General features: G+C 44.3%; 2 long non-coding RNA genes across 2 annotated transcripts; one reads left to right on the top strand and one right to left on the bottom strand.

The window, feature by feature from the left end:
- Window positions 1-219: 219 nt before the first annotated feature.
- LOC115250728 (uncharacterized) lies at window positions 220-12,493 on the top strand. Its single transcript, XR_003889298.1, has 3 exons — window positions 220-1,053; window positions 2,386-2,496; window positions 12,357-12,493. It is a non-coding gene; the product is annotated as an uncharacterized lncRNA (long non-coding RNA).
- On the bottom strand, window positions 12,386-12,919 carry LOC105418727 (uncharacterized). Its single transcript, XR_965806.2, has 2 exons — window positions 12,624-12,919; window positions 12,386-12,549 (listed from the first exon to the last, which is right to left on the bottom strand). It is a non-coding gene; the product is annotated as an uncharacterized lncRNA (long non-coding RNA).
- Between the last annotated feature and the right edge of the window lie 821 nt (window positions 12,920-13,740).

Genomic DNA, 13,740 nt, shown 5'->3' with positions numbered 1-13,740 from the left:
TTATTTATTTTTTTACATTTTTTTACCCCGACCCCTACCCTTGCTTTTTTAATTTTATATTTTCTGGCCTTCCGATTGGTCACTGCTTCTTTTTCTTCTGGAAACGTCTGAACTGGTTCTGGATGGCCAGCGCCGCTTTCTCCGTCTCTGGTGCCTCCAGGTCGATGTCAACTTCCTCCTCTTGCTCCTGAGGTTTCGCTGCCGTGGCCTTCTCTGGAGAGATTAGGGATGGGGGGAGAAAAGTCAATGCGCCACAAATTCGAGAGGGAGTCGATCAACCTGTCATGATTTCAATACGATTTCTGATCATTTTCCTTAATTTTGCCCTTAATTTTTACTAGATCGAGAGATCGCCCAAATTCAACTCTATCTAAGAAACAGTAGGTCTTTTCCTGTTGTTGCTAAGTTAAATGCTAAAGTTTATTAATAGCCACTACTTATTTGGCCAAACTTTGTTAAAGTGAGTTAGAGTTGTACTGTAAGGCAGGGATGTGGGCAAAAAGGTGGAAAATGAATTCTTAGCACTTCTGCTTGATGCCCAATGGTACCTTGTACCTCAGGGGACTGTAGGAAAAATGCTAAGAAGTGAATGAGAAGCGGGACCACTCCTTTTTGAGGCAAACATGGCATGAAGACAAAGACAACAAAAGTGATAAAGTGGACTATAAATAAACCCAGCTGCCAGTAAGAAGTCCGTTGTTAATATTTCACTGCATGGCAGCCTCTTTGCTTCATGCTGTGCGGAATACATGGATGAACACCCAATTCAGGTAGGGTATTCGCACACGAGGGTCTTTTAAAATCGTATTAACGGCAAGGACGCTGTGCATTCTGGAGTCAAAGATAGCTCCATTAATTTTTCAGTCGTGAGGGACAAGTTACTCCGCCATGAAAAAGTGTTCCGTCAGCTAAAAATATGCAGTTTTAGCACTGCAAAAAGATCTTTGCTGACCGCTAGAATCAGTTACAATGTTCTTTATAATCCATAGATTTCAACTGATGGACTGCTGACAATGCAAAATATGGTTGGGAAACATTATACTGCATAGAAAAGTAAGTATGAATGTTGGGAATGCTTATGTAAGGCAAGAGATTCAGCCAGGACTATGATTAGCCTTGAAGTGTCAACATTTCTGTTTGTATAGGCTAACCTCCCCCCCCCCCGCCTTAGGGCAAGAATGTTACCTCCCTATCCTAAGCACTGGGATACAGGAAAAATGCAGACTCAATAAGAGATCTGGGCTGCAAGGGCAAATAGCAATGACCCAGTCCAAATCCCGCAATGCTGAAATTGGTTATTGATGAGTGCTGCTGCACAAAGGTTCAGCAGCCATCCAACTTTTTCTGCCTGATACGCTGTGAGTGCTGCCAAAAGGGGCCGCCTTACCGCAGCTGCTTAGCTCATGGAAAATCAGGGGGCTGATCCGGAAAAACAAGCTGTGTTTTTATATCAAGCCAATTGGACAGTAGAAGAGTCGGACGGGGAGGTCAAAGACACGGATGAAGCTTTAGAAAGTTTCATTTTCGAATATACTGGTACTGTTGTGGTGGTTTTAGTGTAAGAGTTAATGGTATATCTGATGCTTGTATCTCTAGAAGGTGGATTCATTGTTATAATATATGTTATTGCCCTTCTGTGACAACAGACAGCTCTGCAAATGAGACAGGAGCAAATGCACAAAGCCCCTAACGAGAAGCCTAACATGCTCTGAAAGAAGCCAGAAAATTGTTCATGCTCTCATGGTTGCAGCAAAAAAAACAAAAAAACGCCATTTTGTTCTCGCATCTTGTTCTCAACACATCAGCCAGGCAGTTTTTCTGGTGTGGTGTCCCAAAACTGTTGTGTGATCGGTCAGAAATTTTGAGTGGCTGGGATTAATATGGAAAAAGAGATTTCCTTTCTGATCGCACAGGGATTCAATGGCATTGGACAGTTTTGGACAGAGTGGACTCAAAAATTGAGAGCATGCCTGCTGTGTTGGGAGGGACCTGATGTAGGAGTTTGGCACTTAAGTTTTTAGGACATATTCACTTTCCTGGCCAGAAGGAACTTTGATCTTGAACCCTCGAAAAAATGCAACAAAAATATCTCGCTTCTTGTGGATTACGTAACAGTCACTATGAAGGAGTTGTTGCGAGCTAAAATCCGACCGTCGTGAAATCCGATGTCACTGACCTTTGTTGTCAGCTGCAGTCGTCTGGCTGCTGCTGTCAGAGTTGGTGGATGCCAGCTGAAAACAAAACACAAAAAAAGCAAAAAAGAGTCAAACATCTCTAATCAAATGAATACCAGAGTAGAGTTTTCACAGTAAAAGGTCACCCAAACACATTCAGTCTGAAGTCTGTTCCATTATATCACGCCATCTTTTCTTTCTTTTTTTTAAGTTTTGCTCAAAGCTTTGGCAGACTTCATGAGCGGCAGATGGACCGGCGTCACCTTGGATCCTTCTGAATGGCTGTGAGGTGATAAAATGACAAGTTCAGTGCTAAATGAAGGTGAGCGTGAGCCAGTTCATTCTTTTATTTTTTTCTAAAGTGAGACCAAGATGGACAGAATTACATGATAAGAACACAAACAGTATGAATGGGTTTTATGTTCTCTCTTCTGCCTAAAATAAACTGTTTTCGTCGGACGAGAACATTCCCTTTTACCTGGGAGCATAACTAAGGACCGACTGTTATTTATGGAATATTTTTCTGACATCTAGAATTCGAATGAAACTCTCAACACTTCCACCTCTCCAACTCCAGTGCATTCTGTCCATCTTTCAGCAGGCAGTTTTGCAGCCAAACTGAGAGCAATAATCTTGAGATAAGAGGGAGGGATATGAAAAAAAAAAATCTAAAGTGGGACATAAACAGATCTCAGAGAGATTTAGACAGATTCTGTGATTATGCAATAGCATGTCAGATGGAGGGGGGAAAAAATAAGTCACGCGCATGTCCTGGTGCGTGTTTGCAAGCAAATTAATGTGTGCATGAATTTACACGTGCGTTTGTCCCTTCTTAACTTGGTCCATATTGCACTTTAAGATCCGTGTAGCAAATGACCCGCGCTTAACCCGATCTCCAGCAGAGCGTGGACGAGTCATTGAGGGCGGACTGTCACTCCGGGCCCACCAATATCACAGCAAGTGTCTCACTGTGTGCGTGCGCACCTATGTCAAGCAGGCATGAGAGTGCGCACGCGTGTGTGTGGGCGTTAGCTCTGCACTTATACAGTCTGTGAGCGCGACGTGTTGGATTTATGTGTGCGCACACGTGCAGAAGGAGCCCCAATCGGGTCAGCAACAATGATCCACAGGGGAAGAGAGCTGTTGTCCGGCACGAGTGTTTACGGTACGTGTCCGGTAGGGAGGAAACAGAGTCGGGAGGGAGGTAATTCAAAGGAGCAGAGCTGAAGAAAGGAGAGCAGATGTAAGAGAACCTGCCAGAGCGAGTTATTTTTACATTCCGTAAACATCATATGAAAACAAGTGGATTTTAAATCTGGGGAGTTTATTTTTTGCTGCGTTCGGCCATGTCCCGAAAGACAAAAAGCCGAAAATTTGCCAAGAATAGCATTAATAATCCCTTTGAGTTACTGTCCGCCATGGCTTTAACACCCCCAAACCGAAACAGCTAAATAGAACCATCGCTGCCACTTGATTGTCTGTTCAGAAAAAAGACTGATGGCCGCTCGGTGATAAATGTACACAGCTGTGTGGAAACTCTGTTAGGATGATGGGTCTCTCTGTTCCATCCATTGACCCCTGACCCCCTCCTGTCACACCATCACTCCAGGGTATAAATGTGCTAAGGTTTGGATAAAAATAGCCAGTTTGTGTCAAACAAATGCTGCTAACATCAGCACTCAAGGATGGCAGGAAACTCACAATTGAAACTGAAATGAAAGCAGTCCTTGCTACAGTACTTAGCATTAGCTTGCTATCGCATTGAGCTCCATTCTTTAGGTATTTTTACCTGTGTTGTTGTGACATTTTTATTCCATCCTGAAATCAACACAATTGCTAGGTGAAAATGCAGCAATTTCCCCTATAAAACAATTGTCAAATACGTGGCCCGCGGCCCAGACAAGGTACATCATAAACATACTAGTGGCCCAACGCCAATTTCAATCATCTGTTTTCGTTAGTTTATGTTGTAAATGTTAGTTTAGTTAATGTGGGAATATACCGCATTTTTCTTATTTGGGAGTTTTCAAATCAGTGAAAATGACTTTAGTCATTGTCTTCTTTGGCATATCCTAATGCATAAAAGACAATAAGCGTTGGCCATTTCCACTTCTGGGTTTCTCTTTTTTGAAGTGTCAAAAGATGGCCAACTATGCTAACAGCTGCAAACAGAAACCAAAACACATTCCTTTTTAAAATAGTAATTTTGTTATATAGTAAAATATTCAAATTATTTTGCCTTCCTTTGAAGGATAAACTATTTATTCATTAGTAATAGTGGTTAGAGTGATTGTAATAAATTTGGGGATTTAAGGCAGCATTTAAGAAAGGGAAAAAAGCCAGAAAATAAAGTGAGCAGCAGGAAGTGTGAGAAAGGGTAACATGATGTAGTCAGAGGAGGGAGGACTGCAGAGAAACGAGTCGTCTGCAGTAAAAGAAGCACTGCGGAGAAGCAGAGGGAGGATGTTGAGCATTAGCACACATTACAGCGCAGAAGCTTTCAGTGAAGAAAGCATTAAAATGGGCTTTTACTCGGGAAGGATCCTCTCTCAACAGTGACTCAGATAAGCTGAGAGTGGAGAGGTCTGAATTTGGCCTTGACGAACACGGGGATTTTTTAAAAAAAAACAGTGGGTGGGGGGGAGTTGAGGAGACAGTGAGATATGACGAGGAGGTTTGAAAAATGAATACAGGAGTGAGAAAACATGCACAAATGAAGGGAGATGAAACATCTGAATTGCTTTTGTACTTTAATCAATCAAGGTGATTGCACAGAGCAGCTCCCTGGCAGCCTTAAAACATTTTTAAAAAAAAATCTATTTAATCTATGGCTTCATCGTCATTTAAAACCTGGTACCTCTCCACCTGTGAGCATGCTTCCTCGATGCTAACTTTAGTTTTTAAGCTAGCATCCACTGGGGCAAATTACGGACTAAAACTGAAGTTCCTCTTAGAAACAAACAGCAAATTCAACTTAAAATAGCTTTCAAAAACCACTTTCCCATCCCAGCAGCATTTTGGAGGCCAGTCAACCCCTTTTGGTCCAGTGAAGCTGCTCCAATGAACAGAAAATTAATAATGGCGCTGCACTTGGAGAAACCTTCCACTCATTCGGGACTCACGAAGACCTTCCTAATGGCGTTAGAATCATGCCGACTCAGATGTCCCTGGGTAATGATCTGCATATTATCTTTCTATCCTCGATTAGCTAATGAGATATGTCCTTATCGCCCACCTCCACTTTCACTCTTTTTTTGTCCGGGGGTTCCCCTCCTTCAGGAGCAGCGGTTAGCGCAGTGATTCACGAGCAGCGGAGCAAGGAAGGGAGGCGAGGGTACAGACCGGGAGACGGAGACAGATTGCAGCATTTAACAGCCTTCCCTAGGGGGCCGCTGAAGGTGATAGAGAGGGAGTAAGACACATATGGCGGAGCATGGAGGCAGGATGGAGAGAAAGAGACATGCATGAAGAGTGTGATTTGGGAAAAAAAAAAGCTGGCAGGGTGAGAAAGATTGGAACGCACGCGGTCGATTCAGAAAGACTCAGCTGACATAAATGGAGTCCAGATGGACACTTGTACTGTACACACACGCACAGGAAGTGAAAGCACACACTCCTCCTCTTCCTCCAGACTCTATTAGCGCACCTCTCCAAGCCGCTATCCTCGCGCCTCTGTCACATTTCTTCCTTCGCCCCTGGCTAACCTTTCCTTGTACCCAATTCCGAACTCAGTGTCTTTGTGGAATAAATGCATAAATAGAGTTACATAAGGTTCTGGAGAGCTGCCTGCAGTTGCCAGAGATGATTGAAATCAAAACTCCTGGCCGCTGTTGAGTGGTTTGAATTCAATTCGGAATTCAATTCAATTGTGGTCATCGTTACGGCGCCAACATTTTGTCTCAGCGCATTTTGTGCACTATCGCTCTTTACAAGTACTTCTGACTTTGCAACATGAGCCCAAAATTCTTCAGTTCGCCTTCAAAACAAAATTTTGATTTGACCGTCTCAGTCTGGCTGAATAATTAGCTGGACTCGATAACAGTAGTTCCAATCTGACTTAAAGTAAACAATTATATTGGTGGTAGGGGGGTGGGGGTACGGGGGTGGGGGTTAGGTGTCAGAATGAGGCATCGTGCGAAGTCCTCTGGTGCATTCAGAGGAACGCCTCACTCGCTTTCCAAAAGGGTTTGACTATTTTGGTCTACTATCCACCTTTTTTGTTCTTTTTTCATCATCCTCTCTTACGTAAGATACACCACAGAGGGGGTCTGGGGGGTGGGTCTCTATTTCTCCATCTTATAGTTCCTAAGAGTGCTTACATTTTTAGCTTGGGCTCTTTCCAACACCTCCCTCTGTCCTCTTCTGCACTCACGCGCTCAACTTCACACCCACCCCGGTCATTTTCTTCTCGTCATGGCTTCGTTCCAGCCTCCCGACGGACTGCGCTTGGCTCCAGATGCGCATCAATGCTAGGCTAAGTTAAACATCTGCTTGATGCTGCTTTTTCTGCATGTGGAATAGACTGAGTTGTGAAGCTGCCCAGATGCAGCCAGGAGTTGTGATCCTATTTTTTTTTAAAAACAAAAAAACATCAAAGAAGCATTAAAGCCCCTTTTTCTTGCTAACTTGCTTCGCAATAGAGGAATAACTCAGGGAAAGTGGCTACTCCTCTAGGCTATTCCCTAAAAGTGCCATTTTAAGCACTGGAATGTATAAACGTGCTAGATTTTAAGCTAGTTTTTAGATTCAGGCCTTAAAAATTAATCACCAGCTTTCAAAATTTTGCCAGCAAGAATTACAGCATTTGTATAGTGTAACTTTACACTTTGTACAATTCTGGCAATCATTTCACGCAATACTGAAAGTGACCGCATTGGACACTTTTTTAGGGAACAGAGTCAAACGATCAAAGTGAGAATTTGACACAGATGATTGGCTGTTTCCTGGTTGTCCAACTAAAACACTGGGTGAGTATATTTGCCGCTACTACGCCTGCCTTTTTGATATCTAAAACCAGAAAACACTTTTGTATCATTTGTTAAATGGTGCAGCTCAACTCAGCCTGGCCCCCGTCGGAATCTCTTTGAGCTCGAAACACACTGTACCTGCCAGATAAAAATAGCACTGCGCTGGTTAATGGTTTTATATAAGTCGGTGGGCGTCGGCCTGCACACTCAGAGTGATTCTGAAATAGCTCTTCCTCCTGGGGCTGCATGGGGTTAATTAAGCTGGTGTTACATAGTTGTCAGTGGACTTACTTAGAATAGTAAATAATAGAACTGCAAGAAACACCATCACCGGTCACTGGAATAATTGGAAACGTGGATTGTGAGTTTGAATCATGCTCTGACATCTGCTGATGAACCCAGAACTTGTAGGAGGATCAGTAGCCCATCTGTCCCAAAAACGCCTCGGAATGTCAAGAAGAGCCGTGGAAAATATTGACAGATGTCTTGAATACTGCGCTAAACCCGCTGCCACCTGATCTTGAACAAACCGAAGATAATGGCTTGGGTAATGGAAGGTCTGACTCCACGTCCACAGCAATTATCCCAGCACTACATCTATAAAAGAATGATTGCTAGCATGCTAACATCTTGGACCCTTTTGAATAACTTCCAATTCTGGATTGGCACAATACTGAAAGGCTAAGAAATTACTGAATGACCTTGAAACTTTGGATCTTTAACCGAGTATGCAAGGTTCTATATCAGGCCCCACTTCCTTAATCTGGAGCTTTAGGGTTCTTGAAATGCAACATTGTGCAAGTATTGTCCTTTAAGTAATTCTTCACCCTCAAAATCAAACACTAGAGGACCGGGTTCCGTCATCGTGGTGACGCCTCATTCCATGTTTGTCTCCGTGACTTTCTCATTGCCATAAGTCTTTACCCAGGAATCTTCAGGCTAGCAACTAGACGACATCGTGTTTCCATCATGAACAAGAACTGCCAGTGCTGTGTCAAGAAATGGTAGCTTCTAAGAAATGGAGATGCTTTTTTAAAAATCTTTCTCTTCGTGTTGTCTCTGCCCGACTCTCTGCAACAGAATATTTCATGGCTTAGTGCTGCTCTTGCTGTTGGGGGGGGGGGGGGGGGGCAGGGAGCCTCTAAAAGCTCAGCAGAAATGTATTTATAGTAAGAAAAAAAACAGGATTATACCTCCGTGAAAGCGTGAGGGGAAAGCCAGTGATTTCCAGACATGTTGGATGTTGCACACGCTCATTGTAAGGGGGTGGGGGGGTGGAAGAAAGGAAAAGGAAAGTGCGGAGGAAAGAGGGTGGGTGAAGCAACTGACAGATGGAGGGAGACAGATTGACGAAAAGGCTCCCGCTTACGCGCTTTTACGCGACTTGCGTCTGATTGACCTCCGCGCCACGTCAGACATCGATAATTGCACCCTGCCAGCTTTTTGTGAGGGAGGACGCCCAATAAGTGATAATTACCAGCATAATGAGACGGCGAGCACTTTATTCTCCCCACTGCGATGTAGGGGTGTGCTGACAGCCTGCATTGGGTTATCGCAGTGTGCATCGCAGTACAGAAACACTCCCAAGCATTAGCACAGGTAGCGCAGCTTTGTACTGCTGGCAACATACTGATTTGGAAACATGTATCACATCAATCAGAGGACTAAAGGGATATGATACCGTAAATAATTTTGTATAAATGCACAACTGCAATTTTTATGCTAAAAAACAAATTTGAATGAAAAACATTTTGTTAGATCTTTGAAGTCTTTATTTTAAAAAAACAATGAATAAAGGGATAGAAAAGCAATGTACATGTGGACATCCTATGCTAAGCTAATACACCAAACTCTATCGCATTGCTAATTGCGAAATATTGAATTGCTGATGAAGCGCGACTTCCCAAATAATAGGGTGCCAAATTTGTGTCTCCTTATGACTGCGGCGTATCGCGAATAGAACGTGGTTTTGAAAACGCTGTGCAACATTGCAATATAAGGCTTTCAAATTTCAACGTTAACATTTTACGCGCTAACGGAAAAAAAAATCAGCAATATTTTCCAACAAACGCGGCTAAGTGTCAACAATGTTGGTCACTGCTTGAGAGCTAACAAACGTCAACTCTATTGTTATCATTCCTCTGAATATAGTTGCTGCTCAGGCTCAGTATGAGAGGAGACAGATGTCAGAAGTAGAACGTGAATTACGTAACCTCCAAAGCTCGTTTCGTTCCATTCATATTCCTCCAAATGCTCCCGATTCCTCCCCCATCTCTCTCTCTCTGGTTTTTTTTTGGACTTTGTTCCATACCTCATGCTGTGCAGATGTGAGCTCCCGCTGGTGTTAATACCCAGCCTGAGCCCCCTCCACCACCACCACCGCCACTCTGTCTCACTGTTGCTAAGGAGAATACAGTCGAGCCTTTAGAGGGAAAATAAAGAGAGGCTGAGAGAGTGGGTAGATGGCCGGGAGGATTGGGGGGTTGGGTGGGGGGGTGAAACTGGTGAAAAGAAAGAGGAGGAAATGAGGCAGTGGGTGACGAGAATTCAGCTGGAGGAAACAGTGTGTCAAGGTGCTTGGCGACAGCTCATCACCATGACTTCATTGAGAGGGGCCAAAGAGGCAGTGTGGTCGCAAACCCCTCCCACCCCGCCTCCCCAACTCAAATTAGTAATAACAAGAAGTGCATGTTAGGATACATTACCACGGGGTGTTTGTGTTGATATACTATGAAATATCATTATTTTGAGTTAGCATCCCTGGACCCCCTCATGCATGCCCTTAGTGTTCATACAAAGTGGACGTCTTGGTGTCAAAGAGCATTTGTCTCTGGAGTCTCTGGAATCGCACACGCACAGATGTGCAAAACAATGGCTTTGCCACCCCCCCTCTTTATCTATTATGGAATAGAAGCATCATAATGCATGAGGTCATGGGTTCAACTTATATTCGTCCGAATGGGCGGCCGCCCAGGATTACAGGCGGTCGGTGAAGACTGCGGTGCTTCATGTCAGCTGCTGTACACGACTGTGCTGCATTTAGAGCGCATGGATGACTTCACATGTACAGTTCTAAAACTGGTGTAGGAATCAGCAGAGCTAGGGGGTAGGGTAGCTTCGAGATTCGCAGTACTTCTGTTGCTAAAAAGCCGATGAAACAGCATTTTACTCAGCACTTACATCTTTTTTTGACAGGAAGTGCTGAAGGAGTGGGAAAAAACTCTCAAAAAGCGCATCTCAGAAACACTAGCTCGTTACGAGCTAACTTTACATGTGCCTGGAGACATGTCAGAACCCTGTGTTGAAATGTACAACAGCATTTGATGCTGAAGTGCCCTTGGAAACCAAACTCTGCTTTATGCACTGTACTTTCATCTGACGCATGCTAGCATTGGTTTCTGAGCGCATCGTAGTTCCTCATCCATCCATTCCTCATCCAATTCACTAAAACACAGGCTGCTGGGTCTCTTATTGTTACATTCTCTCTCATGTGACCACTTTTTCTGTCCAAAAAAACCCTTTATGAAATGGTGTTCAGTAACCAATACTGCCAAGTGGATGGGTAAAGTAATGCTTCTAGAGGTAGGGGTCGGAATGGAACACAATGTATGCGATCTCATCAATATAACGGTTCTGTTGTATTTTTGTGCAAATATTTTGCACATCAAAGCTACTTTTTGAAACACTGAGACAAAAAGGATCTCTCTAAAAAGGATCAGAAAGGTTATTTTCCTGTAAAGTTATGTAAATGGACGTGACATTTAGATGTGAAATCAGTGATCTGAGGCAGCGAGCAGATGTTGCTCCTCTTATTCATGTGATTTCTTACACGTGGCACGTGAGCGGCATCATCTGCTGCATGTCGAAGGCTCCCCGTCTGCTCTAGAGCTGAGGAGGACGCGCAGCATGTGAACAGTCCCGCACAGAGACAAAAGTATCTTCAGTGGTGATTCAGTGGACTGCATTGAATAAACGTTGCTGCAGCTCATGCAGCATTTATCTTCAGATTAAGAAAAATATAAATATGCCTTCAGAAGTGCTTGAGTTGATTTTTGACTGTAGTCTGTCTCCAATAAAGCATCAAAACTGCTGTTTCAAAACACCTTTTTCCTTTTACGCTAATAATATTATTACCATATTGCCACCATACAAAAAAGACAGAACCTAACGATGCAAGTTGTTTTGGAATAGTCCTGATCAATTCAATTCGATCAAAGATTTCTTGAAGCAGAGCTATTTCCCTTCCGTCTGCGGGGAAACTGCTCCCCCAGATGTTCACAGTGCCCACTGGCTGGTGCCGCTGCCGCCGCCTGTCGCCTCTCTCTGCAGCACAGCTTCACACTCGGGATCCGAGCCAAACAAGAGTCAAGCTGACACGTTTTGTTCCAACCGGCTGGTGATGGATCGAGGAACACCGCTTTAGTTCACTCGGCCGTGAGCTGTCGTCGGGGTGGAATGGAATGTTTTATTTAGGTGCGCGCCGATCAGGCGCAATTGGTTGTGACGCGGCGGGGGAGCGCGTTAACTCAAACTGCACTTTTTGTCGTCGGGGCCGGGAGCCCCCCGAGTCCTGACGCCGACCGCGAATCGATGCACGCACTCACCTCGCTCATGTTGGCGCGGAGGGAGTTGCTTCTGCCGAAGGAGTGCCGTCCGAACCCGGGGGGAGAGTGCAGCGGTTGTGGAGGAAGAGGAAGAAGATGAAAAGCAAGTGTTGATGTGGATGCTGGAGAGGCGAGTCGAGCTGGCGGTGCGCTTTGCCGGTACTGCGCCTTTGCCTCGAACGGTCTCTCTCTCTCCCTCTCGACCCCCTCTCTCTCCCCCCTCTACCTCCCTTCTCCTCTCTCTCTCTCTCGGGAGCAGACAACTGTTCTAGTACAGGGATGTAGGCTAATAGGTACATAATAAGCGCCGTAACCCTAGAGCATTGGAACTCTTCATTTCACGGACTGGTGTTAATTGGTATATACTATAAATCCATTCCCGAGACAAAGAAATGTGTTACGGATACATCATCTTCTTGCAAAGACTCAACTGAAACATGTTAAGATTTTCTTTTGTGTTGGCCGAGTTCTGCTCCTTTGCACCAGATCTAGTTTTTTATTCCGTGTAGCAAAGACATGCTTTCGAAATCAATCTAAATGATATTAAACGATGGGTAATAATAAGATAAAGTAAAATAGGGCTAAAATTGTTAAGTTTCGGTTTTTTCCAGGAACCGACAGCAGGCAAAAACGCAATGGGAAATGTCCAAAGAGCAAGTCTTTATTAAAAGATCAATTTGGCAGTCCTCCTGGACCGCAGGGACGCGCTCGTCCAGTCTTCCGGGGCGCAGAGAGCTCCACTGCGGAGCCAACACGGGAGTCAGGTCCTGCGCGTTCTCCAGTCCAACAGGGCGGCGCGGAGACCTCGAACGAGCAGGGGAAAGCGTTTCAAACGAGTGGCAAACAACCAATAACGATGAAACATGAGCCAGCTTTACCATTCGGATACGAAAACTCTCCAACGCTGGTAGATGTGCGCTCCGTCCTTAAATCGGTGGCCTGATGTAGATTGCCGACAGGTGCGCCCGCCTGCAGCGCCAGCTGTAGCAAATTATCAGCTCCTCCCCACCCCCTGCAGGAAGAAACAAGCAGGGCCACAACAACACACGACCCGGAACCCTGGACCCCACCAAAAATGTGTTGTTCTTATCAGATTTTGCTATCATTTTCTTGGAAATACATTTATTTTCCTACCTTTTACACAAGTTCTACATGTTTTGGGCCACACAAAAAATAAAATAATAATTTAAAAAAACGTTTCTTGTGCCGTCCATAATACACTCTTCTCTAATTAACGTGATTACATCTTATTAGCGCCCTAATTCAACGTGGGAGCTAATTGTTTTAACCTCCTCGGGAGGAGCTCCGCTAGAGGGCGCCAGCGTATCGCGATGAAATCCCAAACATCTGACCATCCTGGCGCCAAATGCGTGCTATTGTTGCTCACTGCTGTGCCACTCAGCTGGACCTCAGCGTCAACCTTTCCAACGATTTTAATTGAGTAGTGTTGTGATTGCTGTTTTGCACATTCAATGGGAGAATTTGATCATCCGAGCAATAGATGGCTGAGGTCACAGTCTGCTTGTTTGCTCCCACCAGATAATTGTGACATTTCCTCATAATTAGTTGAGATCACAGGGAGCTTTGAAAATATATCAAACTAGCTCAGGCATGAGTCCCTGAGGTCATCGGTGCCAGGCCCTCTTGAGATGTTGATGAAGGGAAAATGGAAAAGGACTCAACAGACTCCTTCCTGGTGCCAACCCAGTGCCAGAAAGCCCAAAAATGTTGCACGAAACCCACAAAATCCAACCTTAAATGACAATCTTATCAAATTCTGTCAAATGATAAGCTCAAAATTGTATTATTTGACAAAAAGCAGTAAGTTGTAGGCAGTGAATTAAGCTGTGTAAAATACTTCAAAAATGTTCAAATTCTTTATAACTTTCATAGTTTTAAACAAATTCGAAAAACCTGAGGGAAGGAAAATCCTCACACCACAAGGCCAGAATGATGAGATTGTGTAGTTTAAACTCCCATCATCCATCCTCTAAT

The sequence above is a fragment of the Takifugu rubripes genome, chromosome 8 (assembly GCF_901000725.2).
Source record: "Takifugu rubripes chromosome 8, fTakRub1.2, whole genome shotgun sequence".
NCBI lineage: Eukaryota > Metazoa > Chordata > Actinopteri > Tetraodontiformes > Tetraodontidae > Takifugu > Takifugu rubripes.
This window is presented reverse-complemented; position numbering and strand designations above follow the sequence as displayed.